The 27,024-nt window shown below is 42.7% G+C and overlaps 3 non-coding genes across 3 annotated transcripts; 2 read left to right on the top strand and 1 right to left on the bottom strand.

Annotated features, from left to right (window-relative positions):
- Window positions 1-929: 929 nt before the first annotated feature.
- TRNAQ-UUG (transfer RNA glutamine (anticodon UUG)) lies at window positions 930-1,001 on the bottom strand. Its single transcript has one exon. It is a non-coding gene; the product is annotated as a tRNA-Gln (tRNA).
- A 6,559-nt stretch (window positions 1,002-7,560) lies between these two features.
- TRNAQ-UUG (transfer RNA glutamine (anticodon UUG)) lies at window positions 7,561-7,632 on the top strand. Its single transcript has one exon. It is a non-coding gene; the product is annotated as a tRNA-Gln (tRNA).
- Window positions 7,633-14,179: 6,547 nt separating this feature from the next.
- On the top strand, window positions 14,180-14,251 carry TRNAQ-UUG (transfer RNA glutamine (anticodon UUG)). The gene has a single exon. It is a non-coding gene; the product is annotated as a tRNA-Gln (tRNA).
- Window positions 14,252-27,024: the final 12,773 nt, after the last annotated feature.

Genomic DNA, 27,024 nt, shown 5'->3' with positions numbered 1-27,024 from the left:
TAACTAAGGAGAAGGACCAGTACCTCGCCCAGGTGGCCTCACCAGCTATGCTGAACAGAGGCCTTGTGTGTGGGGGGGGGGGGAAGAGGTGTGTGAAGATCGGAGAGGATGGACAAGGAAGAGGGAAGGAAGCGGCCTTGGCCTTAAGTTATATATCATCCCGGCATTTGTCAGGAGAAGTGGAAAACAACGGTAACCACTTCGAGGATGTCTAAGGCGGGAATCGAGCCTCCCCCTACTCAATTGACCTCCCGAGGCTGAGTGAAACCCGTTTCAGCCGTCCTACCACTTTTCAAATTTCGTGGCAAACCCGTGAATCAAACCCGGGCCTCCGGCGGTAGCACCTACAGTACACCACAGAGGTGGACCGAAGATCTATGTGGTAAAAAGTCCACAGCCTGTTTCCAGTCATTCGACCGGGTCAGGGATGGAATGAATGAAGCCCCATCTAGCAGCGAAGACAGGAATTGTGCCGGCTGCCGAAGCCTGCCGCACTCCTCTGGGGCAGTGATTGAGGACTGACAGATGATTTTGGAGAGTGTTGTTGGAATGAATAATGACAGGGAAAGCCGGAGTACCCGGAGAAAATCCTGTCCCGCCTCCGCTTTGTCCAGCACAATGCTCACATGGAGTGTCTGGGATTCCAACCACAGAACGCAGCAGTGAGAGGCTGGCGCGCTGCCGCTTGAGCCACGGAGGCTCTTAGCATCTATGTAATGTAATAAAATCTTATTCACAACGTGTTCACTACCCTACTTCAATTACAGTTCTGTATACAATGTAGAATTTCATAGCGAAGCATGTGTATATCAGCTAGTACCGAATAAAAGCCCATAATGAGGCTTCGTGGCGTAAAAAGGGGCAATCAGGCTTTAAGAATGTGATGACCATCGCAAAAATATACTCCCTTACGAGATTAAAAAAAACGCAGGTCCCACCGAGATTCGAACTCGGATCGCTGGATTCAAAGTCCAGAGTGCTAACCATTACACCATGGAACCTCAATCACTTAGCGTACAGAAAAAGCACTTCAGCACTATTCAGTGACTCAGCTTCCTGATAAAGGCCTGCAATCCCGGTTTATTCTCGGTCGAGCGAAGGCAGTCGTGTAGTTAAGTCTTTCTCCGCTACGGTGCGTGACCTGTGCGACCGCTTGACCCTACGCATTCTGAGCTGTCGCCAACTTAACTTTTCCCCGCTAAATCTATCTTGTTTCATCCATCAATCAATCATTATCAATCATAACTGATCTGCGTTTAGGGCAGTCGCCCAGGTGGAAGATTCCTTATCCGTTGTTTTCATAGACTTTTCTTGAATGATTTCGAAGAAATTGGAAATTTATTTTACATCTCCCTTGGTAAGTTATCCCAATCCCTAACTCCCCTTCTTATAAACGAATATTTGCCCCAATTTGTCCTCTTGAATTCCAACTTTATCTTAAAGTTGTGGTGTTTCCTACTTTTTAAAAGACACCACTCAAACTTATTCGTCTACAAATGTCATTCCACGTCATCTCTCAACTGATAGCTCGGAACATACCGCTTAGTCGAGCAGCTCGTCTCCTTTCTCCTAAGTCTTCCCAACCCAAACTGATCATTTTTGTAACGCTACACTTTTGTCGGAAATCTTCTTCTCCTTCTTTATCAGTTTTATCCTCCAGGGTCGGTTTTTCCCTCGGACCCAGCGAGGGATCCCACTCTACCGCCAAAGGGCAGTGTCCTGTAACTTCAGACTCTGGGTGGGATGATACAACTGGGGAGGATGACCAGTACCTCATCCAGGTGGCCTCACCTGCTATGCTGAACAGGGGCCTTGCGGGAGGATGGGAAGATTGGAAGGGGTAGACAAGGAAGAGGGAATTAAGCGGCCGTGACCTTAAGTTAGGTACCATCCCGACATTTGCCTGGAGGAGAAGTGGGAAACCACGGAAAACAACTTCCAAGATGGCTGAGGTGGGAATCGAACCCACCTCTTTTCAGCTGACCTCCCGAGGCTGAGTGGACCACGTTCCAGCCCCCGTACCACTTTTCAAATTTTGTGACAGAGACGGGAATAGAACCCGGGCCTCCGTGGGTGGCAGCTAATCACACTAACCACTACACCACAGAGGCGGACCGGATGTCACTCAGAACAAATCAAGCTGCTCTTCCTTGGACTTTTCCCAGTCTTTGAATCAAGTAATCCTGGTGAGGGTCCCATACACTGGAACCATACTCTAGTTTGGGTCTTACCAGAGACTTATATGCCCTCTCCTTTACATCCTTACTACAACCCCTAAACACCCTCATAAAAATGTGCAGAGACCTGTACCCTTTATTTACAATCCAATTTATGTGATTACCCCAATGAAGATCGTTCCTTACATTAACACCTAGGTATTTACAATAATTCCTACAAGGAACTTTCATCCCATCAACGCAGTAAGTGATACCGAGATGATTTTTCTTGTTTGTGAAGCACCGCCTACTGTAACCTAGCAACAAACTACCGTATCCATAATAAAACGGGTTAAACCCCTCCTCCACAAAAAGCATTGCCCCTACAGAGAAACGAACCCTCACCAAGACCCGGAAACCTCACATTTACCCTTCTCTCATCACAATGTTCTATAACTGTCCCAAACTGAATCATTCAGCTGCAAATTGTTCGAATGACACCCGCTGTAACTGATATGGTAATCATCATCACCACCATTCTCTATGCACAATGCCCCGGTAACAGGCGCAGTGCGCAAACTGCCACGACAAACACGACAAACACGTAGCATCATATCCTGGCAGTCCCTTCTTCAAAAAAGCGATCAAGGCACAATATGCCAGAAGAAAACACCTACAGCGCTCTCGACAGCCAACTAAAAGACCCCCGTCTCTCTTAAGCCTCAATATCACTCCTCCAGCCTACCTGCAATCCCTATCTGAGACAATCACGCCTGTCAGTCTCGCTCTCTAATAGAGTTATTAAAATATCTTCTATCCTTCTTAACCTGCACCAACTAACCTCAAAGAAACCCCACCACTCCCAAGACACCCCCAAATTTAAATACTGCATGCCTATGTCATCACTACAACCAACTCATCTTAGTGCTCGCAATGCGTGCCAGTTCTAATAGCCTCATGTCCCTATAAACCCCGCCGGTGCTTTGTTACACCCCACAGTTTGCCACCACCATATTTCAACTACTCTGCTTTCTCTAACGATCCAATCTTTCCTCAAATACCGGAAAATAGGGCCAGCATGCCGCAAGAACGTTTATACGTCTCTATAATGCTGCCAGCCAACAAAAGGCCTAAGCATGCAAATTCACAAACCAGCTGTCATGGGACATAGGACGGTCGGCGGTCCCACCCTTCATAATCCACCTTGGGTCACACAAGGGAGTTGCAAACGCAAGTTCAGTTCAGTTGATGAGCCTACGAACAGTATCGACGAAGTTACGACAAACAAGCTTGAAAAGGAGCAAGGAAAAATGTTGTAAAATGTTGGATACATGCGAATATTATAACGAAACGTGTATTAATCTTCACAGATGGAAGTGATTACAAAACTAACTTACTATAAACGTTCTGAGATCAACTTGTCACGTAAGTAGACACAGAACATCAAGCTGTTGAGTGTTTCACATCTAGAAAAAACAATTCGCCATTATTGTTTTGGATTAGTACAGACTGAATCGAGAGTGTCATATATTCTGTCTGGGTTAAAGGAGTTTGTTTTGTCACTAATTAGGTTGCTGAACTGAAATTTCTTTCACTTGCCACATTGAAGGCTGAAATAGGCAATATTTTCTTCCATAGCAGGCTATGGCTTGGATATTTTGTGCTGTTAATTCTCCAACGTGCAATGGGATCGTTATCAGAAAGGTTAATAAATACGTAAATATCAACCTCATATTCGAAGATGGTTTCTCATCTGTATCATCATGCCAGTCCGATGAGAAGAAAGAAAAAGGAAAGAGACTGTGTTTGGCGGCGTCGATTGTCGTCCAACATGCCGGCAATTCTTCCGCCATCAATTTGTCTTGGAAAATATGACGAAACACTGTGTTTAGAGAGTGCGCGATGTTCGGTTAATGGTGGTAAAGCTCAAGAGCTTTAACGATATTTGCTTTTTTTAAGCGGCCATGAACATTTTCTTTGTATGATCAAGATATACTCCCAGATCTAACAGCTTGCCTTCTATGTCCTCGCGTATGTGTGCACCTGCTTTTGCCATTTTTTGTGTGTGGGCGGTATTGGACATCAGCAACGTTTATTCGTCCATAATCTGTAATAACTTTAGCAAGTTCTTGACACAGATCTAGGAATTCAGTTCCCGAAACAACTGTAAAGAGAAGATCTCTTGCACAAATTTCGACGCACTCTTGTGTAACCTTTTATTTGATATTATGTGGTACTGTAGGCCTTATTTAATGGTTACAATGCATTTGGCCACATTTTAGACACGTGTGTTTTCATATGTCCGCCTCTGTGTTGTAGTGGATAGTGTGATTAGCTGCCATCCCCGTAGGCCCGGGTTCGACCCAAAGTCTCACGGTCCCTTACACTGCCCTTGAGGTGGTAGAGGTGGGACCCCTCGCTGACTCCGAGGGAAAAACCATCCCTGGAGTCTAAACGGATTAAGAAGAAGAAGAAGAAGAAGAAGAAGAAGAAGAAGAAGAAAAGTGTTTTCGTATGTGAGGTAAAAAGCTGCAAACGTGAATACAGGAACACAACGTTTACAGGACACATATCTTACATGTTCGCATCTGTCTTCTGACTCCCATTCCATGTTCGCAGCGAATGACACAGCGACTACGCATGTCAAGCAGTCGGACCAAATGTGGTGCGTTCGCTCAGAATCAGTGTTGCCAAACAAATTTTCACTTAACTAGCACCCAAAATAAGCTAGGAAAAGCTCAATCAGAACTTGCAGAAGTTATAAAGAAAATTTTTATAGCACTACTCAGTGGGTAGTTCTGTTCAATTAGCAAACTACTACAATGGCAAACCACGAACATTTAATTATGTACGCTGAGCTATCTTGACGGGTGACACATTCAAAGATGAAGGTGTCGGCCAAGGAAAGACCAGGGCCACGAAGGGCATGAAAGTGAAAGACTGCCTAGGCCTCGTGATCTAATACCGTCGGGATCGGAAGAGAACAAGTGTTCACCAAGTGAGGTGGGGTAGGATAGATTAAAGTCAGGAGCTTGATAAAAGTAAGGGAGTTTTGTGAGGTCATCGGACCTAGTGGATGAAAAGTGATGTCATAGTATTACATCATAAAGGCACGTTCCTTGGTCCCACTGGACCAGTGGCGAGTCAGGTACCAAGATTAAGTGATCATAGCTAGATTCGCTGTTGGTGCCACATCTTACAAGAAGGGAACATAGGGAGGGAGAGTAAGTCTTCGTACATACCGGGGGGAACCACAACGCCAAATCACATGGGGCACATTGGAACTTGTAGGATTCCAGACGATATAGCAGATATTTCAAATTCAGGAGTTCAAATGGATTGTATCGCGATTTCCTGTCTAAGACATTTGATAGGGTGGATCATAGAAGACTACTGGCAAAAATGAGTGTAATTTGACTAGACAACAGAGTGACTGAATGGGTGGCTGTATTTCTAGAAAACAGATGTCAGAGAATTAGAATAGGCAGTATTATTGGACCTTTATGTTTTCTGATAGGGTCTATATATAAATGAGGAGTAAAGAAGTGGAATCATAGATAAGGCTTTTTGCTAATGATGTTGTCCTGTATAGAAAAATAAATAAGTTACACGATTGTAAGCAACTGCTAAATGAGCTCGATAATGTTGTGAGATGGACAGTACGCAATGGCATGATGATAAATGGGGTTAAATGTCAGGTTGTGAATTTCACAAACAGGAAAAATCATCTCGGTATTACTTACTGCGTTGATGGGATTGTGGCGGCATCGGGAAGATTGAACTCGCCCCACATACAGAACGCACCTTTGTGCACGATGCAACATTGCATCAGGGTATCGCTTCCTAAACTAGCGTTATTCGGCGGCGTGGAGTGAGCATGAACATCACGTCTCTTTGTGTCCCGTTGGTGTAAACAATGTAACCTATCTCACATGCAAAGTTGTACCAAAACTGTATGTGGTGTAAATAAACCTATTATCCATGAGGGCTGATTTATTTATGGACGATGTGGAGCCGCCTACAACCAAGACTCCATAGGATGAAAGTTCCTTGTGGGAATCATTGTAAATACCTAGGTGTTAATGTAAGGAACGATCTTCATTGGGGTAATCACATAAATTGGATTGTAAGTAAAGAATACAGGTCTCTGCACATGGTTATGACGGTGTTTAGGGGTTGTAATACGGATGTAAAGGAGAGGGCATGTAAGTCTCTGATAAGACCCAAACTAGAGTATGGTTCCAGTGTATATGACCCTCACTAAGATTACTTGATTCAAAGACTGGGAAAAATCCAAAGAAACGCAGCTTGATTTGTTCCGAGTGATTTCCGGTCAGCCTCTGTGGTGTAGTGGTTAGTGTGATTAGCTGCCACCCCCAGAGGACCGGCTTCTATTCCCGGCTCTGCCACGAAATTTTAAGAGTGGTACGAGGGCTGGAACGTGGTCCACTCAGCCTCGGGAAGTCAGCTGAAAGGAGGTGGGCTCGATTCCCACCTCAGCCCTCTTGGAAGTTGTTTTCCGTGGTTTCCCACTTCTCCTCCAGGCAAATGTTGGGATGGTACCTAACTTAAGGCCACTGCCGCTTAATTCCCTCTTCCTTGTCTATCCATTACAATCTTCCCATCCTCCCGCAAGGCCCCTGTTCAGCATAGCATGTGAGGCCGCCTGGGTGAGGTACTGGTCATCCTCCCCAGTTGTATCATCCGACCCAGAGTCTGAAACTCAAGGACACTGCCCTTGTAGCAGTAGAGTGGGATCCATCGCTGAGTCCGAGGGATAAACCGACCCTGGAGTATAAAATTAATAAAGAAGGAGAAGAAGATTTCCGACAAAGGAGTAGCGTTACAAAAATGATCGACTAAGCGGTATGTTCCGAGCTATCAGTTGAGAGATGACGTGGAATGACATTTGTAGACGAATAAGTTTGAGTGGTGTCTTTTAAAAAGTAGGAAAGGCCACAACTTGAAGATAAAGTTGGAATTCAAGAGAACAAATTGGGGCAAATATTCGTTTATAAGAAGGGGAGTTAGGGATTGGGATAACTTACCAAGGGAGATGTACAATAAATTTCCAATTTCTTCGAAATCATTCAAGAAAAGTCTATGAAAACAACGGATAAGGAATCTTCCACCTGGGCGACTGCCCTAAACGCAGATCAGTAATGACTGGTAATGATTGATTGATGGATGAAACAAGATAGATTTAGCGGGGAAAAGTTAAGTTGGCGACAGCTCAGAATGCGTAGGGTCAAGTGGTCGCACAGGTCACGCACCGTAGCGGAGAAAGAGTTAACTACACGACTGCCTTCGCTCGACCGAGAATAAACCGGGATTGCAGACCTTTATCAGAAAGCTGAGTCACTGAATAGTGCTGAAGTGCTTTTTCTGTACGCTAAGTGATTGAGGTTCCATGGTGTAATGGTTAGCACTCTGGACTTTGAATCCAGCGATCCGAGTTCGAATCTCGGTGGGACCTGCGTTTTTTAATCTCCTAAGGGAGTGTATTTTTGCGATGTTTCATCCGTTCTTAAGGCCTGATTGCCCCTTGTGACGCCACGAAGCCTCATTATGGGCTTTTATTCGGTACTAGCTGATATACACATGCTTCCCTATGAAATTCTACATTGTATACAGAACTGTAATTGAAGTAGGGTAGTGAATACGTTGTGAATAAGATTTTATTTCATTACATAGATGCTAAGAGCCTCCGTGACTCAAGCGGCAGCGCGCCGTCCTCTCACCGCTGCGTTCTGTGGTTAGAGTCCCAGACACTCCATGTGAGAGTTGTGCTGGACAAAGCGGAGGCGGGACAGGTTTCTCTCCGGGTACTCCGCCTTTCCCTGTCATTATTCATTCCAACAACACTCTCCAAAATCATCTGTCGGTCCTCAATCACTGCCCTAGAGGAGTGCGGCAGGCTTCGGCAGCCGGCACAATTCCTGTCTTTGCTGCTAGATGGGGCTTCATTCATTCAATCCCTGACCGGTCGAATGACTGGAAACAGGCTGTGGACTTTTTACACATTGATCTTCGGTCCACCTCTGTGGTGTACTGTGGTTGCTACCGCCGGAGGCCCGGGTTTGATTCACGGGTTTGCCACGAAATATGAAAAGTGGTAGGACGGCTGAAACGGGGTTCACTCAGCCTCGGAAGGTCAACTGAGTAGGGGGAAGCTCGATTCCCGCCTTAGACATCTTCGAAGTGGTTACCGTTGTTACCCACTTCTCCTCCTGACAAATGCCGGGATGATACGTAACTTAAGGCCAAGGCCGCTTCCTTCCCTCTTCCTTGTCCATCCTTTCCGATCTTGACAACCCCTCACCCCACACACAAGGCCTCTGTTCATCATAGCAGGTGAGGCCACCTGAGCGAGGTACTGGTCCTTCTCCTTAGTTACATCCAGTCGATCCAAATTATCACGCTCCAGGACTTCGCCTCTGAGGCGGTAGATTTAGTATCTCTCGCCGAATCCGAGGGAAAAAACAACCCTTTGTCTTTGTAGTGTGTCAAAGCACCCTTCCCACCCACACATACTCCACCCTCCCCCTCCCCCCGCCACACGCAACCTACTCCCAGCATGCCCAACTAGCCCAGGTATCAGGACAAACCCGGTGGATCGAGTAGCTGGGTCCCTGGCCATACCCCAACCGTCAGCCTTGCCGCCACTGATGATGTTTCTACGATAGTAACCCAGATACTCTCATCTCCAAGTCACTCCTTCCCCAGCCCAGTTCGATCCCCGCCACAAGCCCTTTCCCACAAATCAACCTCAACAACATACACCTACACCGAATCAGAATCGTACAACTATGAATTTCCCTTCAGGTACAGGTACGTCATGAATGGCTCCATCAACCCAGTCTCTCTAAAATGCAAAATCACCGTGTTTCACCTTGGCATCTCGGGACCAACGCCCATGACACGATGCTCTATACCGGAAGGTATTACAAATATCATACCAACTCACATTGTACTGATTGAATAATCGCATAACAATATGCTTATGATCACCCCAAGTACGAGATTTTTCATGAAAAATATCCTAGAGAGGATAATTCTACTCCAAGACATTCCTCAGCCCATCATTATTCATCCCCTACCACCATACCGCCGCCCAGCATCAGAAGAGGAAGACGAAAAAGAATAAGAAGAAATTGAAAAGAACAACAGCAACAGTAACAAAAATAACCTGCTGCTGCACTTTTCGATGGCAGCACTTAAACTTCGCCCCCACTGTCCACAGTTGATTCCCCCACCCACCTAGTCTACACACAAACTAAAGCAACCAAAAACAAACCCATTAAAGCCAAACAGCAGGAAACCCAAACTGACACCATGACAACACATTCTCCAGTCTCACAACCTACCCAAACAGAAACACCGCCTACTGTAACCTAGCAACAATCTACTGTATCCATAACAAAAAGGGAGACACCTCTCCTCCACCAAAAGCATTGCCCCTACAGAGAAACGAACCCGCACCAAGACCCGGAAACCTCACATTTACCCTTCTCTCATCACAATGTTCTATAACTGTCTCAAACTGAATCATTCAGCTGCAAATTGTTCGAATGACACCAGCTGTAACTGATGTGGTAATCATCATCACCACCATTCTCTATGCACAATGCCCCTGGAACAGGCGCAGTGCGCAAACTGCCACGGCAAACACGTAGCATCACATCCTGGCAGACTCTTTTTCAAAAAAGCGATCAAGGCACAATATGCCAGAAGAAAACACCTACTGCGATCTCGACAGCCAACTCAAAGACTTCCGTCTCTCTTAAGCCTCAATATCACTCCTCCGCCCCACGTGCACTCCCTATCTCAAACAATCACACCTGTCAGTCTCGCTCTCTAATAGAGTTATTAAAATATCTTCTATCCTCTTAACCTGCACCAACTAACCTCAAACAAACCCCACCACTCCCAAGACACCCCCAAATTTAAATACTGCATGCCTATGTCATAACTACAACCAACTCATCTTAGTGCTCGCAATGCGTGCCAGTACAGATCACAGGTTCCTTTCTGTAGGTTCTAATAGCCTCATGTCCCTATAAACCCCGCCGGTGCTTTGTTACACCCCACAGTTTGCCACCACCATATTTCAACTACTCTGCTTTCTCTAACGCTCCAATCTTTCCTCAAATACTGGAAAATAGGGCCAGCATGCCGCAAGAACGTTTATACGTCCCTATAATGCTGCCAGCCAACAAAAGGCCTAAGCATGCAAATTCACAAACCAGCTGTCATGGGACATAGGACGGTCGGCGGTCCCACCCTTCATAATCCACCTGGGGTCACACAAGGGAGTTGCAAACGCGAGTTCAGTTCAGTTGATGAGCCTACGAACAGTATCGACGAAGTTACGACAAACAAGCTTGAAAAGAGCAAAGAAAAATGTTGTAAAATGTTGGATACATGCGAATATTATAACGAAACGTGTATTGCTCTTCACAGTTGGAAGTGATTACAAAACTAACATACTATAAACGTTCTGAGATCAACTTGTCACGTTAGTAGACACAGAACATCAAGCTGTTGAGTGTTTCACATCGAGAAAATAATTCGCCATTATTGTTTTGGATTAGTACAGACTGAACCGAGAGTGTCATATACTCTGTCTGGGTTAAAGGAGTTTGTTTTGTCACTAATTAGGTTGCTGAACTGGAATTTCTTTCACTTGCCACATTGAAGGCTGAAATAGGCAATATTTTCTTCCATAGCAGGCTAAGGCTTGGATATTTTGTGCTGTTAATTCTACAACGTGCAATGGGATCGTTATCAGAAAGGTTATTAAACACGTAAATATCAACCTCATATTCGAAGATGGTTTCTCATCTGTATCATCATGCCAGTCCGAAGAGAACAAAGAAAAAGAAAAGAGACTGTGTTTGGCGGCGTCGATTGTCGTCCAACATGCCGGCAATTCTTCCGCCATCAATTTGTCTCGCTGACTCCGAGGGAAAAACCATCCCTGGAGTCTAAACGGATTAAGAAGAAGAAGAAAAATGTTTTCGTATGTGAGGTAATAAGCTGCAAACGTGAATACAAGAACACAACGTTTACAGGACACATATCTTATATGTACGCATCTGTCTTTTGACTCCCATTCCATGTTCGCAGCAAATTTCACAACGACTACGCATGTCAAGCAGTCGGTCCAAATGTGGTGCGTTCGTTCAGAATCAGTGTTGCCAAACAAATTGTCACTTAACTAGCACCCAAAATAAGCTAGGAAAAGCTCAATCAGAACTTGAAGAAGTTGTAAAGAAAATTTTTATAGCACTACTCAGTGGGTAGTTCTGTTCAATTAGCAAACTACTACAATGGAAACCACGAACATTTAATTATGTACGTTGAGCTATCTTGACGGGTGACACTTTCAAAGATGAAGGTGTCGGCCAAGGAAAGACCAGGGTCACGAAGGGCATGAAAGTGAAAGACTGCCTAGGCCTCGTGATCTACTACTGTCGGGATCGGAAAAGAACAAGTGTTCACCAAGTGAGGTGGGATAGGATAGATTAAAGTCAGGAGCTTGCCATAAGTAAGGGAGTTTTGTGAGGTCATCGGACGATACTAAAACTAGTGGATGAAAAGTGATGTCATAGTATTACATCATAAAGGCACGTTCCTTGGTCCCACTGGACCAGTGGTGAGTCAGGTACCAAGATTAAGTGATCATAGCTAGATTCGCTGTTGGTGCCACATCATACAAGAAGGGAACATAGGGGGGGAGAGTAAGTCTTCGTACATACCGGGGGGAACCACAACGCCAAATCACATGGGGCACATTGGAACTTGTAGGATTCCAGCACGATAAAGCAGATATTTTGAATTCAGGAGTTCAAATGGATTGTATCGCGATTGACCTGTCTAAGGCATTTGATAGGGTGGATCATGGGAGACTACTGGCAAATATGAGTGTAATTTGACTAGACAAAAGAGTGGCTGAATGGGTGGCTGTATTTCTAGAAAACAGATCTAAGAGAATTAGAATAGGCGAAGCTTTATCTGACTCTGTAATAATTAAGAGGGAATTCCTCAAGGCAGTATTATTGGACCTTTATGTTTTCTGATAGCGCCTATATATAAATGAGGAGTAAAGAAGTGGAATCATACATAAGGCTTTTTGCTAATGATGTTGTCCTGTATAGAAAAATAAATAAGTTACACGATTGTAAGCAACTTCTAAATGAGCTCGATAATGTTGTGAGATGGACAGTACGCAATGGCATGATGATAAATGGGGTTAAATGTCAGGTTGTGAATTTCACAAACAGGAAAAATCATGTCGGTATTACTTACTGCGTTGATGGGATTGTGGCGGCATCGGGAAGATTGAACTCGCCCCACATACAGAACGCACCTTTGTGCACGATGCAACATTGCATCAGGGTATCGCTTCCTAAACTAGCGTTATTCGGCGGCGTGGAGTGAGCATGAACATCACGTCTCTTCGTGCCCCGTTGGTGTAATCAATGTAACTTATCTCACATGCAAAGTTGTACCAAAACTGTATGTGGTGTAAATAAACCTATTATCCATGAGGGCTGATTTATTTATGGACGATGTGGAGCCGCCTACAACCAAGACTCCATAGGATGAAAGTTCCTTGTAGGAATTATTGTAAATACCTAGGTGTTAATGTAAGGAACGATCTTCATTGGGGTAATCACATAAATTGGATTGTAAGTAAAGAATACAGGTCTCTGCACATGGTTATGACGGTGTTTAGGGGTTGTAATACGGATGTAAAGGAGAGGGCATGTAAGTCTCTGATAAGACCCAAACTAGAGTATGGTTCCAGTGTATATGACCCTCACTAAGATTACTTGATTCAAAGACTGGGAAAAATCCAAAGAAACGCAGCTTGATTTGTTCCGAGTGATTTCCGGTCAGCCTCTGTGGTGTAGTGGTTAGTGTGATTAGCTGCCACCCCCGGAGGCCCGGGTTCTATTCCCGGCTCTGCCACGAAATTTTAAAAGTGTTACGAGGGCTGGAACGTGGTCCACTCAGCCTCGGGAGGTCAGCTGAAAGGAGGTGGGCTCGATTCCCACCTCAGCCATCTTGGAAGTTGTTTTCCGTGGTTTCCCACTTCTCCTCCAGGCAAATGTTGGGATGGTACCTAAGTTATGGCCACGGCCGCTTAATTACCTCTTCCTTGTCTATCCCTTCCAATCTTCCCATCCTCCCGCAAGGCCCCTGTTCAGGATAGCAGGTGAGGCCACCTGGGTGAGGTACTGGTCATCCTCCCCAGTTGTATCATCCGACCCAGAGTCTGAAGCTCCAGGACACTGCCCTTGTAGCAGTAGAGTGCTATCCCTCGCTGAGTCCGAGGGATAAACCGACCTTGGAGCATACAATTAATAAAGAAGAAGAAGAGGAAGAAGAAGATATCCGACAAAAGAGTAGCGTTAAAAATGTTGAACATTTTGGGCTGGGAAGACTTGGGAGAAAGGAGATGAGGTGCTCGACTAAGCGGTAAGTTCCGAGCTATCAGTGGGGAGATGGCGTGGAATGATATTGGTAGACGAATAAGTTTGAGTGGTGTCTTTAAAAGTAGGAAAGACCATAACTTGAAGATAAAGTTGGAATTCAACAGGACAAATTGGGGCAAATATTCGTTTATAAGAAGGGGAGTTAGTGATTGGAATAACTTACCAAGGGAGATGTACAATAAATTTCCAATTTCTTCGAAATCATTTAAGAAAAGTCTAGGAAAACAACGGATAGTGAATCTCCCACCTGGGTGACTGCCCTAAACGCAGATCAGTAATGATTGATAATGATTGATTGATGGATGAAAGAAGATAGATTTAGCGGGGAAAAGTTAAGTTGGCGACAGCTCGGAATGCGTAGGATCAAGCGGTCGCACAGGTCACGCACCGTAGCGGAGAAAGAGTTAACTACACGACTGCCTTCGCTCGACCGAGAATAAACCGGGATTGCAGGCCTTTATCAGAAAGCTGAGTCACCGAATAGTGCTGAAGAGCTTTTTCTGTACGTTTCGGGAATGAGGTCCCATGGTGTAATGGTTAGCACTCTGGACTTTGAATCCAGCGATCTGAGTTCGAATCTCGGTGGGACCTGCGTTTTTTTAATCTCGTAAGGGAGTATATTGTTGCGATGGTCATCACATTCTTAAAGCCTGATTGCTCCTTTTTACGCCACGAAGCCTCATTATGGGCTTTTATTCGGTACTAGCTGATATACACATGCTTCGCTATGAAATTCTACATTGTATACAGAACTGTAATTGAAGTAGAGTAGTGAACACGTTGTGAATGAGATTTTATTACATTACATAGATGCTAAGAGCCTCCGTGACTCAAGCGGCAGCGTGCCGTCCTCTCACCGCTGCATTCTGTGGTTAGAATCCCAGACACACCATGTGAGAATTGTGCTGGACAAAGCGGAGGCGGGACAGGTTTTTCTCCGGGTACTCCGCCTTTCCCTGTCATTATTTATTCCAACAACACTCTCCAAAATCATCTGTCAGTCCTCAATCACTGCCCCAGAGGAGTGCGGCAGGCTTCGGCAGCCGGCACAATTCCTGTCTTGGCTGATAGTTGGGGCTTCATTCATTCCATCCCTGACCCGGTCGAATGACTGGAAACAGGCTGTGGACTTTTTTGCACATAGATCTTCGGTCCACCTCTGTGGTGTACTGTAGTTGCTACCGCCGGAGGCCCGGGTTTGATTCACGGGTTTGCCACGAAATATGAAAAGTGGTACGACGGCTGAAACGGGGTTCACTTAGCCTCGGAAGGTCAACTGAGTAGGGGGAGGCTCGATTCCCGCCTTAGACATCCTCGAAGTGGTTACCGTTGTTTCCCAGTTCTCCTCCTGACAAATGCCGGGATGATACATAACTTAAGGCCAAGGCCGCTTCCTTCCCTCTTCCTTGTCCATCCTTTCCGATCTTGACACCCCCTCACCCCACACACAAGGCCTCTGTTCAGCATACCATTTGAGGCCACCTGGGCGAGGTACTGGTCCTTCTCCTTAGTTACATCCAGTCGATCCAAATTATCACGCTCCAGGACTTCGCCTCTGAGGCGGTAGATTTAGGATCTCTCGCGAATCCGAGGGAAAACCCAACCCTTGAGGGTAAACGAAATAAGAAAGAAAGAACATATAGGTCTATCTTAGCGTTACCGGGGGAACACGATGGCGAGCTCGCCATACGTCATTTTTCATGTGATGACCAGGTTAGGGAGTATTCATTGTAATGGCAGCCCCCCTGCCTACTGCCAGTCACAATGGACTTCGGGAGTTTTCTCATTGCTCGGCGTTGATATGGATTACGCAACAAAAGTGTAAACATGAATATCTCGGATATCATAGCCGGCACGGCAAAACTGTATTAGACATAAATGATCGAAAATTGAATTTTCTATAACTTTGGATATGCAGTATTTATCGAAAGGACCACTAATGACATGGATACTTGAGAACTCAAAGATAGATTTCCCCTAAGCTACCATTTTTCACCCAGACTGAATACAATTATTTATAGCCTAGATTTTAGTACCTTATTCTCCGATTTCAGATACTGATTGCATTAAATTCTTCTCGGCCCTATTCTCGTGAAAAGCAGACAGACAGACAGACAGACAGACAGACAGACAGACAGACAGACAGAGATGATGGAAAATTAAAAAATAGAATTTCCATCTTACTGTGGAACGACTGATACAGAAATACCATTCTTGTATAATTCTGAGCAATGTACAGACAAAATTCTTATTTTATATATATATATAGGGTCTCTCTTATAAACTCAGACCGAACGCACGGTGTTTGTTCTATGCGCTCCGGCAGCTGCCTCAGCCGAACTTAGGTCTCGCGCGGCCTCCCTGCTTTAAGCGTGTATAAAATCTGATATGAAATCTTGCCTTATAAAAGATGATGGAAGTGTCGTCCTTCCTGGGTTATACAGGCATTCTGGCTGACGCGATTGAGTTCTACCACTGTAATGTTTCTGATTTCATTTGTCGTTTTGTTTCAGTTCCTCTAATATGTGAGGATTTGATCAACACATTTTCTTTCAGTTTACCACATAAGTAAAAATCACACACTGTTACACCTGGAAAACTTTCTTTCTCTCTTTCTTTCTTTCTTTCTTTCTTTCTTTCTTTCTTTCTTTCTTTCTTTCTTTCTTAATCTGTTTACCCTCCAGGGTCGGTTTTTCCCTCGGAATCAGAGAGGGGTCCCACCTCTACCACCTCAAGGGCAGTGACCTGGAGCGCGAGACTTTGGGTCGGGGGATGGAAATTGGGAGGAGACCAGTACCTCGCCCAGGCGTCCTCACCTGCTATGCTGAACAGGGGCCTTGTGGAGGGATGGGAAGATCGCAAGGGACAGGCAAGGAAGAGGGAAGGAAGCGGCCGTGGCCTTAAGTTAGGTACCATCCCGGCATTCGCCTGGAGGAGAAGTGGGAAATCACGAAAATCCACTCCGAGGATGGCTGAGGTGGGAGTCGAACCCACTTCTACTCAGTTAACCTCCCGAGGCTGAATGGACCCCGTTCCAGCCCTCGTACCACTTTTCAAATTTCGTGGCAGTGCCGGGAATTGAACCCGGCCTCCGGAGGTAGCAACTAATCACGCTAACCACTACACCACAGAGGTGGATAGATCTGGAAAACGAGGGGAAATAAGCCAGCACTGATCACTCTGTCTGCAAACACTTACGAAACTTTAAGAAGGGAATATTCTGCTGTACGAGCAGGCGCTGAATCTTCTTGATAACACCCACGCAATTCTTCTTCTTTCGTTAACTGATGGAAGAATGGCGTCAAAATGTCATCTTGGTACCTCTCTGCATTTACAGTCGTCTCAGAAAACGAATAGGCCCAATTATTCGTCTTGCACTAACAGCACAGCAAACACCGACCTTCCTATCATAATGAGGGACTTCATAAACACCATTAGGATTTTCTGCACACCAATAGCAGGAGTTCTTACTGTTCACACGACCATTAAGATGAAACCAGAACTTTTTCATACGAAAATACGGTTTTGCAAAGATAACTGTCTCACCATATTTACAGCTGGGATTCAGACTGGCAACTGATGCTTGCCAGGTAGAACACGTGCAGGCTGCTTGCCTCCCATACTGCAAACGCCGTAGTCCAGAGTACAAGCACTGTGCGTTCGATCCGGGTGTATAAGAGAGACCCTGTATATACAGGGAGCTTACAATTTTCTCTAGACCTTCCACATTTCTGAACAGGATCGTGGTAAATAAATAATACTAATACTAAATATTGTGGGAATGCAGGGATGAAACGGCTTCTCAGAATAATATTAGCATGGCTTTGTAAAGTACCTTCCGATTGGACGAAACAGTAATTGCACCTATCTATAAGAAAGGGATCAGTAAGGATTGCAACAACTATAGAGGTGTTACATTGATCGGTATTGAACCCGAGTGACTTAGGCCCAAAGTCAATCATGATTTGATTATTAAAATAATATATGGTACATTTATTGAAATACAGAAGTGTAGTTGAAAATATTTCATCTGTGTCGAAATAGGAGCGAAGGAAGGACGACAGACTGGAGCCTGACGGATTAGCTCGACAAACCAACATTTAGCTACTTCACAGCAGGGGATCTCATTAGTTGGCGAACAAGGAAATACAAGTCTACAAATAAGTCTTGGTCAGAAAGAGAAAGGAGATAGGTGATACAAAGGAAACTCACAACATGAGTAATGCACTGGGATATTTTTGGCAGGACGGAAATTCCGTGACGTCATGGAAAGCTACAGCGGCTGCCAGTACATTCGCTAGCCTAGGTTCGGGCAGGTGGAGATTTAAATCACGTGACCGCTTGCCGGCCAATCGTAAAAATTTGATGGAAGACTCAGGGATACCATCTTAAGGAATGATGGATGAGATATTCTTGTAACTTCAAAAGTAATTAGTAATAAATTATTGTGAGTACACGGAGCGATGTAATGAATTTATTAGATGTCACGCATGGAAAAATAATCAATAATTATTGGCAAACTAAATAAATTGAAGGCTGGATTTCTTGGAAACCAGACAGCTTGAATCTCATTGGCTGGACGAAGACCACGTTGTAAGGGACGCTTCTAAAGGCGCGAAATGTGAGGAGCTAAATCCACCCGTATCTCCTAAATCTGTGATCACCAGGAGTTCATATCTAATCCAGCAAATATGCTAGCGGAGTGGATTAATTTGATGTAAATTTTAACGTCCAATTCGGAGTGCAAGTACCGATATTAAAAATCCACCCCCTCCCTCAGGGGTATGACGTCAATGAATCCGCGGGAGAAAGCTTCATCCATATATACGGGACGAGGGATCCTCGCCAACACACACTTGAACTGAATCTCTGGAGCTGAACTGTCGGTCGCAGCTAACTTCGAATTTTACGGGTATACGGTAACTCAACATTTAATGGCGCGAGCATCCGCCAGTGTTTGTAAAATGTAATCGCGCTCAAGCAACATGAACTGGAAATAGTTAACGTAGGACAGTGTTTGTCAGTCATAAATATCAGTGAAGTAAATTAATTGCACTGCAAGAGATTAATATAAATTGTACCACAATAAGTACGTAAATAACCTACTGTGTGACGAACAGTACTTTAAGGGAATAATAGCCTGTACTTTGCAATATCGAACCGCTATCATGAACACTTCAAGAGTGCCGTATGAATCGGGCGTATCGCGTCGGACGACATAAATCGCGACGGGCGTAAAATTTGACACCTCATCGTACGTGTCCAGGTCCATTGTGCGGTAATTGGACGAAGATTAAAATAGTGTAAATATTAAATTTTTGGGTCTAGGATATTAATTTGTTGTATAAAAGTTAAAGTATTCAGTGTTAACGTTGTCAATGGTGAAGTTTTGGTGATAATTAAGGTATTAGTGTAAAATGGTAATGTGCCAGGAAATCTTTTGTGGAGCTACGCCATCAAGAATGGAGGAGTAAAATGCAGAGAGGGGCCGAAAGGAGCCTCTCATCTGCAAAGCTGTAATGGAATACCGAGAAACTAAGATGAGTACATAATGTATATAATATTTGGGAAATGTTAGCGTGATTGGGAAAAATGGGAATAATTTGATTATACTTGGTTACCTTCTGTAACAAGATGAGTCGCTTAACGACCCCATCCTAAATTTGTAGCACGGACAGTAGTAAATATAACAATGTAAATAATCGGGTCTTTTATGCATTCAGTTTGTTGGAGATGTAAATTTTGTAGATATAGGGTAGTACGTTAAGTCATGCATGCATTCATATTTCTTTGTAGAATAATTTTCTTTCATTTGATTTTGGTTATGATAGTTAAATAAGACCTGGTATGTGTTTTTCTGTTTGTCATTTTAACGAGCTATGTAATGACACTGAAGGAAAATCCAGCTTCGCCATACCAGTTGTGTTTTGTTGTGATTAGTATGTTCATATTTTCAAAGTGAAGTTGTTTAAATTTGTGAGAAGCGATTATAATAATAATTTTCCAAGTAAATCGTATCTGAGTTGATTTAGTGCCAGAATAAATCGAAATTGTAAAATGGGTTATGCGTTAAACATATTAAGAGTGGACTACCGTGTAACAGGCGAAAATTATTTTTTTTTAATTAATAATAATAATAAATAAATATAAAACTACTTTTTTTAAGAAGAATTTACTTTTTTTAAAAAAAATTGGATATAATAATAATAATTCATGTGATATCGGAATTTGAGTGAGCCGTGCGTAATAATAAATTTAAGTGATCAGGTGTTGAATTTATCAGGAATCATTTAATGACGGGATGTCGTTTTTAATTCGGAATTAAAGTGTGTGGTAATTTAACTTGATAAATTAATAATATTGAAATTTAAGATCGGTGCTAATAATCCGTACATGTTAATGAACGTGTGGTTTAAATTACGGTCCAATATATTTTTACGTATAAATGTCGTGTCTTAAAGTTGCAATTCATTAGCCGGAACACGTAGGACTAATATTACGAAACCATGATTGTCAAATTTTGGTAAATATAATTTCAAGATGTTACGATTATTTGTGGAGAATGAACTAAGGCGTAGATCAAAATGAGATAGAAAAATGTTCAAGAATCTGCAGTCAGATAATAAAAGGTCGTACGATGTCAGAAGTGAATAAATAAGTCAGTTGATAATTCTGTGAGAAATAAATGGATCAAGGAATATTGAGATAGAAAGGGATATAAATTCCGTACGAGAGACACTTAGGATATTGAAATGAGTGTAAAAATGTACGGGCAGTGTCACAGAGAAATACTGAGTTACGTAGCGGGTAGAATTCGAACCCGTGACAGCATGTACGAAATAAATAGACTGCACAGCTATTCGTCGAGATACTACGGATCTAAGGATAATGAGAGTTCAGAGTCCACATAAATGATCGTATATTGTAATCATTGTAATGACGAGCGATGCCAATCATGATGTCGTGATAATAATAATAATAAATATTGCAGATAAATGATTGGACCGCCTTAAGTAAATGAGCGTTGATAAAGATGTTAAACGGGAATCTAAATGATAATATGCAACCGATAATAATAATAAAATCTGGAGTCACCTATTTAATAATAATAATAATAATAACCACAAGAGGGATATAATAATAATAACATTAATAACCATTTGTGTTTGCATCCCGCATAATAATGACGATATTAATCAAACGTGACAGTGCCAGGAACCGTTGAGTATAAAAATAATAATAATAATAATAATAATAATAATAATAATAATAATAATAATAATAAGATCGAGGATGATAATTTCATGGATAAATGAATATTTCTGACGATAGTTAATTAATTAATTGGTGACAACATCCCTCGATTCTTGTGTTTAAATAATAAGAGTGATAAATATTAGTCATTTGTGACCTCGTTATCGTACGGTTTCCGCACGGTATTTCCAACCGCTTCTCGTTATCTCATCTGTGGCAGTAGTCTACTGAGGCTACTTTGTAACATTTCAGATCAGGTGTAAATAAAATATAAATGCTAATTCAGTGGTATGGCATCAGCTGGACATCGTAAGATAGGAACTGTCCGTGGAATCCATTTTTCGTAATTCACGAGAAACATTACCCAGTCCGAGTACCGGTCTCGGAAAAATGTATATAGCCGGAGTACGTCATCTTAGTTAAATCGAGAAGCCGACCGTAACATGGGTTATGCTCGGGCTCCCGATAGAAGGAAGCTATATCCTTGAACAACGGTTCGATTCAAATGGAATCGATCCGTAAATTATACCTCAAAAATGTCATTTTATTTCAGAAGCAACCCAGCAAGATATTGATACCACTTGCGGTATAGCAAGTGATTTGTTTATGTAACATGTATGGGAATTTAAATATCGTTGCCAAATGTATCTAAGTTTCGTACGTCGGATGGCGTAATAAACCGCTCCTTCTGGCAAATTATTTCAAAGGAAACCACTCTCATAATCTTTTTATTGTAGTTAGATGATGCCCTTTTTAAAGTTAACAGTCACTTCCTAGTCCTATCATGGAGTCCTTAAATTCAAGTTTACAATCGAGCCTTCCCCATTTTAATTTTAAATTGCTCCGTTCATTCCCGTGTTCATTTATGCCGCTATATTTATATTTGATGACTTAAAGAATGAACCGACACCCCTGAGATAAATGCTAGTCTGGGACTCGGGAGGTGGACGGGTGCAGTATACCACACAGGTCTTCACTTGCATTTTGGAAGGGAGGGCGCGATCAGAGTTTGAGATTAATTTGGATTAAAACCAGTGTGGGTTCAAACCAGGGAGGGGCTGTCAGGATCAGATTTATGGTATGTGCCAGGTAATTGAAAAATGCTACAGGAAGAATAGACATTTATGCTTAAGTTTCGTAGATATAAGATATTGCATATGACAGAGTACCGAGGGAAAAGATGTTAGCCGAACTCAGGGACTATGGAATTAAGTGTAGATTATTAAAAGCAATCAAAGGCATTTTGGGATTAAGGGTAGATTATTAAAAGCAATCAAAGGCATTTATATCAGCAATTGGGCTGCAGTGAGAATTGATGGTAGAATGAGTTCTTGGTTCCGGGTGATCACAGGAAATAGACAAGACAGTAACCTTCCACGTTTGTTGTTTATAGTTTGCGTGGATCGCAGACTTACAGGTGGTGGAGAAGGATTCAGTTAGGTGGGAATGTAATAATTAGTTTGGCCTTTGCCGACGATTTGGTCTTAATGGCAGACGGTGTTGAAAACCTGGAATTTAATATCTTGTAATTTGAAAACAGGTGCAGTAATTATGATATGACTATTACCATTTCCAAGACTAAAGTTGTGTCAGTAGGAAAGAAACCTAAAAGAATGGAATGTCATGTTCGGAATAAAAATTTCGTGTGGCTATTTCTAGCCAGGTGCAGCCCTTGTAAGGAAGACCCTCCGATGAGTGTGGGCCGCCTCTGCCATATGTAGGTAACTGCGTGTTATTATAGTGGAGGATAGTGTTATGTGTGGTATGTGATTTTTCAGGGATGTTGGGGACAGCACAAACACCCAGCCCCCAAGTCATTGGAATTAACCAATGAAGGTTAAAATGCCCGACCAGGCCGGAAATCGAACCCGGGACCGTCTGAACCAAAGGCCAGTACGCTGACCATTCAGCCAACGAGTCGGACATGTTGGAAATACAAAACTGCAACACGTAGTCCATTTCAAGTATTTAGGACGTGTATTCTCCAGGATGCAGTAAGCTCTCAGTTGCGATCAACAGTATTCTCTAAAATAAGAAGTCCACTCCCGGACGAAACTACTTTACCCCTGTCTGTTTTTAGACCAATTTTGCTGTACGGAAATAAAATCTGGCCGGGCTGAGTGGCTCAGACGGTTGAGGCGCTGGCCTTCTGGCCCAAACTTGGTAGGCTCGATACTGGCTCAGTCCGGTGGTATTTGAAGGTGCTCACATACGTCAGCCTCGTGTCGGCAGATTTACTGGCACGTAAAAGAACTCATGCGGGACTAAATTCCGGCACCTCGGGGCCTCCAAAAACCGTAAAAGTAGTAGTTAGTGGGACGTAAAGCAAATAACATTAATAAAATTTGAGTAGACTCGAGATATCTTATTCGTAAGTTAGATGTAACACATGAGAGTAGCGAGAATGATCGCTGGTACAAACAGGTGAGAACAAAGACAGGAGCATTCTCGGAATGAGGAGCTGAATGCTAAGTTAGGAATGAACCCGACTGATGAAGCGGTACACATAAATCGGCTTTAGTGGTGGAGTAATGCGAGGCGAATTGAGGAGCATAGATTACCTAGGAAAGTCATGGATTAGGCCATGGAGGGTAAGAGAAGTAGAGGTAGACCAAGATGACGATGGTTAGGCTCCGTTTCTAATTATTTAAAGACAGCAGGTATGGAACTAAGCGAGGCCATAAAGCTAGTTAGAAATAGAGGATTGTGGAGGCATTTGGTCATTTCACAGGGGCTTGCAGGCTGAACGCTGAAAGTCATAACAGCCTATATGAATGTGTATGTTATGCATGTTTTTCGATTTTGGTTTTCTTATCAAAACTAATCTGAGATAGCATGTACCTCTGCTGAGATATTGAGTACTACATTAATGATTTTAGAAAGTCTACTTCAACTGTACGTTGTATTACTGGAAAACCACTCTATCCTGCTCTTTTCAGTGAGGTGAGTTATCAGCTTTTCCCTTTTCGTTTCTTTTCGGGACGTTAGATAGTTGAATGAATAACAGATTATTAACGTACTGGATGTTTATTTTTCAGACAACTGAACTCCACGATCAGGAAGTGCCAGTCACTCCCACAATGGTACGTTAAAATTCAAACTAACATTATTAATAATAACAATAGAGCCAGAAAAAGAAGCCAACTAAAATGGCAGTTTCTGATAATTTGTCAAGCTTTTAGCAGACACCTGCTTCTGCCAGATTTTTTTTTTTACAAGTAACTTTACGACACATCGACACAGGTGGTTTTCATGGTGATGATGGTATGGGAAAGGGCTAGGAGCTGGAAGAAAGTGCCAGTGGCCTTGAGGTACAGCCCCAGCATTCGCCTTTTGTGAAAATGGGGAAACCACAGAAAACCATCTTCAGCGCTGCCGACAGTGGGGTTCGAACCCACTATCTCCAGAATGCAAGCTCACAGCTACGCGCCCCTAATCGCATGGACAAACTTGTTCCGTGCTTCTGCTAGAGGCCCCAACTTGAACATCATTCGAGGTATAAATATGAAATTTACAGCCGTTTTCTAGAGCTTGAGATTCGTTGGAGGGCGGAAAGAGAGAGAGAGAGAGAGAGAGAGAGAGAGAGAGAGAGAGATAGAGAGAGAGATAGAGAGAGAGAGAGAGAGAGAGTGTGTGTGTGTGTGTGTGTGTGTGTGTGTGTGTGTGTGTGTGTGTGTGTGTGTGTGTGTGTGTGTGTGTGTGTGTGTGTGTGTGTGTGTGTGTAGGGGGTTAAGCAACGGATTTCATTAGCCTGCAAAAAAAAAAAAACTTTCCGGTACAAACTAAAATAGGTGGATTTTATTAATTTAGTAACACCGAATTCAAAAATTAATTTTGTTTTGCCGCATCACGTCTGGTTAATTGGCAATTGTAAAACAGTTATATTGTCGTTACGTAAAATTTTCGATACTTAGTATTGATTGAGTCCGCCTCTGTGGTGTAGTGGTTAGTGTGATTAGCTGCGACCCCCGGAGGCCCGAATCGATTCCCGGCTCTGCCACGAAATTCGTAAAGTAGTACGAGGGCTGGAAGCAGGTCCACTCAGCCTCGGGACGTCAGCTGAGTAGAGGGGTTTTCGATTCCCACCTCAGCCATCCTCGAAGTGGTCTTCCGTGGTTCACTCTTCTCCTCCAGGAAAATGTCAGGATGGTACCTACAGTGGTGGAAATATTTATTCCATTACCTTTTATAATTAACCATTTATGTTATAATCTTTGAATAACTGAGCTGAATTGGTCTGATTTCTCTCTATTTCTATCAGAAATGAATATACGCAATAATTTTTGTCAATCTTATTTTATTCTTAATTATTGTTTCTATTTAAAAGGTTTCTTTTTATAATTTAACACTTCCTTGAAAAATGGATGTATTGGATATGTGAGCTATTCTGTTTGCTCTTCTGAAATATGAACACTAATTTTGAAAGAAACACTTCACATTAATCTTGTAACATAACATTGATCGAATTTAGTGTTTGTAAATGCACAGTTGCCTCATATGTATGCACGGTTGCCATATAATACTTTAATGTTCCACCACGTACCTTAATCACCGCTTGGTATCTTGAAGGCATTGAGAGAATTAACTTTTTAATGTAATCCTCACTAAGTTCATGAAACCACACACGCACAAGGGTCTTCAACAGTTCCCACTTATTCCGTTGCTACTTTTTGGTGACATTTCCCATAACTAGGGCTTGGATTTTTAAGACATAAAAATAGCCCAAACAAGCAAGAAAATATGACCTCAAAAGTGACGAAATATGACCTCAAATGTGACGAAATATGACGTAAAAATTACGAAATATGACCCAAAAATGATTAATCTAAATATGGTTATTTTAGAATAAATTATAATTCGAAACGGCAATTCCTTTTATACATATTTGTTAACTAAATTCTTTATTCTTACTTTCATATTAATTTTCTGAATATACATGTTTAGCAGTTATTCACAGTCTATTGTCCTCGATTCATTTATCAAACATTTGCGAATACATACCTATAAAGCACTAAGCACACACGTATGAAGGGTGAGTTTTCCACCTAATAAATACTTTAATTTACAAAATGTTTAGTATTATTTACATTAACACAGTACCGGTTTCGACCTCTAAATAGGTCATCATCAGCTGTTGGTGAACCTGCTTAATAGCGAATGTACATTATTTTATTATGTGCATGATTTTATTATGTACATTCGCTATTAAGCAGGTTCACCAACAGCTGATGATGACCTATTTACAGGTCGAAACCGATACTGTGTTAATGTAAATAATACTAAACATTTTGTAAATTAAAGTGTTGATTAGGTGGAAAACTCACCCTTCATACTTGAGTGCTTAAATTATCAATACGGACAATGAAGCTGATAGATTATAGTATAAAGCACTAAGTTCGCTAAGATGATTAGACCACACGACATTTTAAAAGTCAAAACATGTTTGCACCCTTCATTAGTGGTTTGCAATACGAGAAAACTAAAAATCAAACTACCGAGCTCGATAGCTACAGTCGCTTAAATGCGGCCAGTATCTAATATTCGGGAGATAGTCGGTTCGAACCCCACTGTCGGCAGCCCTGAAAATGGTTTTCCGTGGTTTCCCATTTTCACACCAGGCAAATGCTGGTGCTGTACCTTAATTAAGGCCACGGACGCTTCCTTCCCACTCCTAGCCCTTTCCTATCCCATCGCCGCCATAAGACCTATCTGTGTCGGTGCGATGTAAAGCAGCTTGCAAAAAAATCAAACTATTTTTTTAAATATTTTGGAACGTTTAAGCCCATTACTCAAATGCGTTAAAGTTTAAATTGAGCACCACGAAACGAATTAAGTAGATGTCTTTTGATACATTATGGTAGGGCGGCAGTGCATGTAACGCAAACTCGCATAATTTTTCATTCTTCTCCGCGGGTGTATGGCAAAGATTCATCTTCAAAGCATCAGGCGCGAAAGACCTCCGATTATCACTTAACACATTCTTGTAAGAATAGAAGATCCTATCTATGTCACAAGATGTTATTGGTGCATATTTAAATAATGTTAAATCACTGCTGTCGAGTATGCACTCATCTTGAAATGTACTCGTACCTTCTCCTGTATGAACATTT

Source organism: Anabrus simplex, chromosome 2 (genome assembly GCF_040414725.1).
Source record: "Anabrus simplex isolate iqAnaSimp1 chromosome 2, ASM4041472v1, whole genome shotgun sequence".
NCBI lineage: Eukaryota > Metazoa > Arthropoda > Insecta > Orthoptera > Tettigoniidae > Anabrus > Anabrus simplex.
Note: the sequence above shows the minus strand (reverse complement) of the source record. Positions and strands in the feature narration are given on the sequence as shown.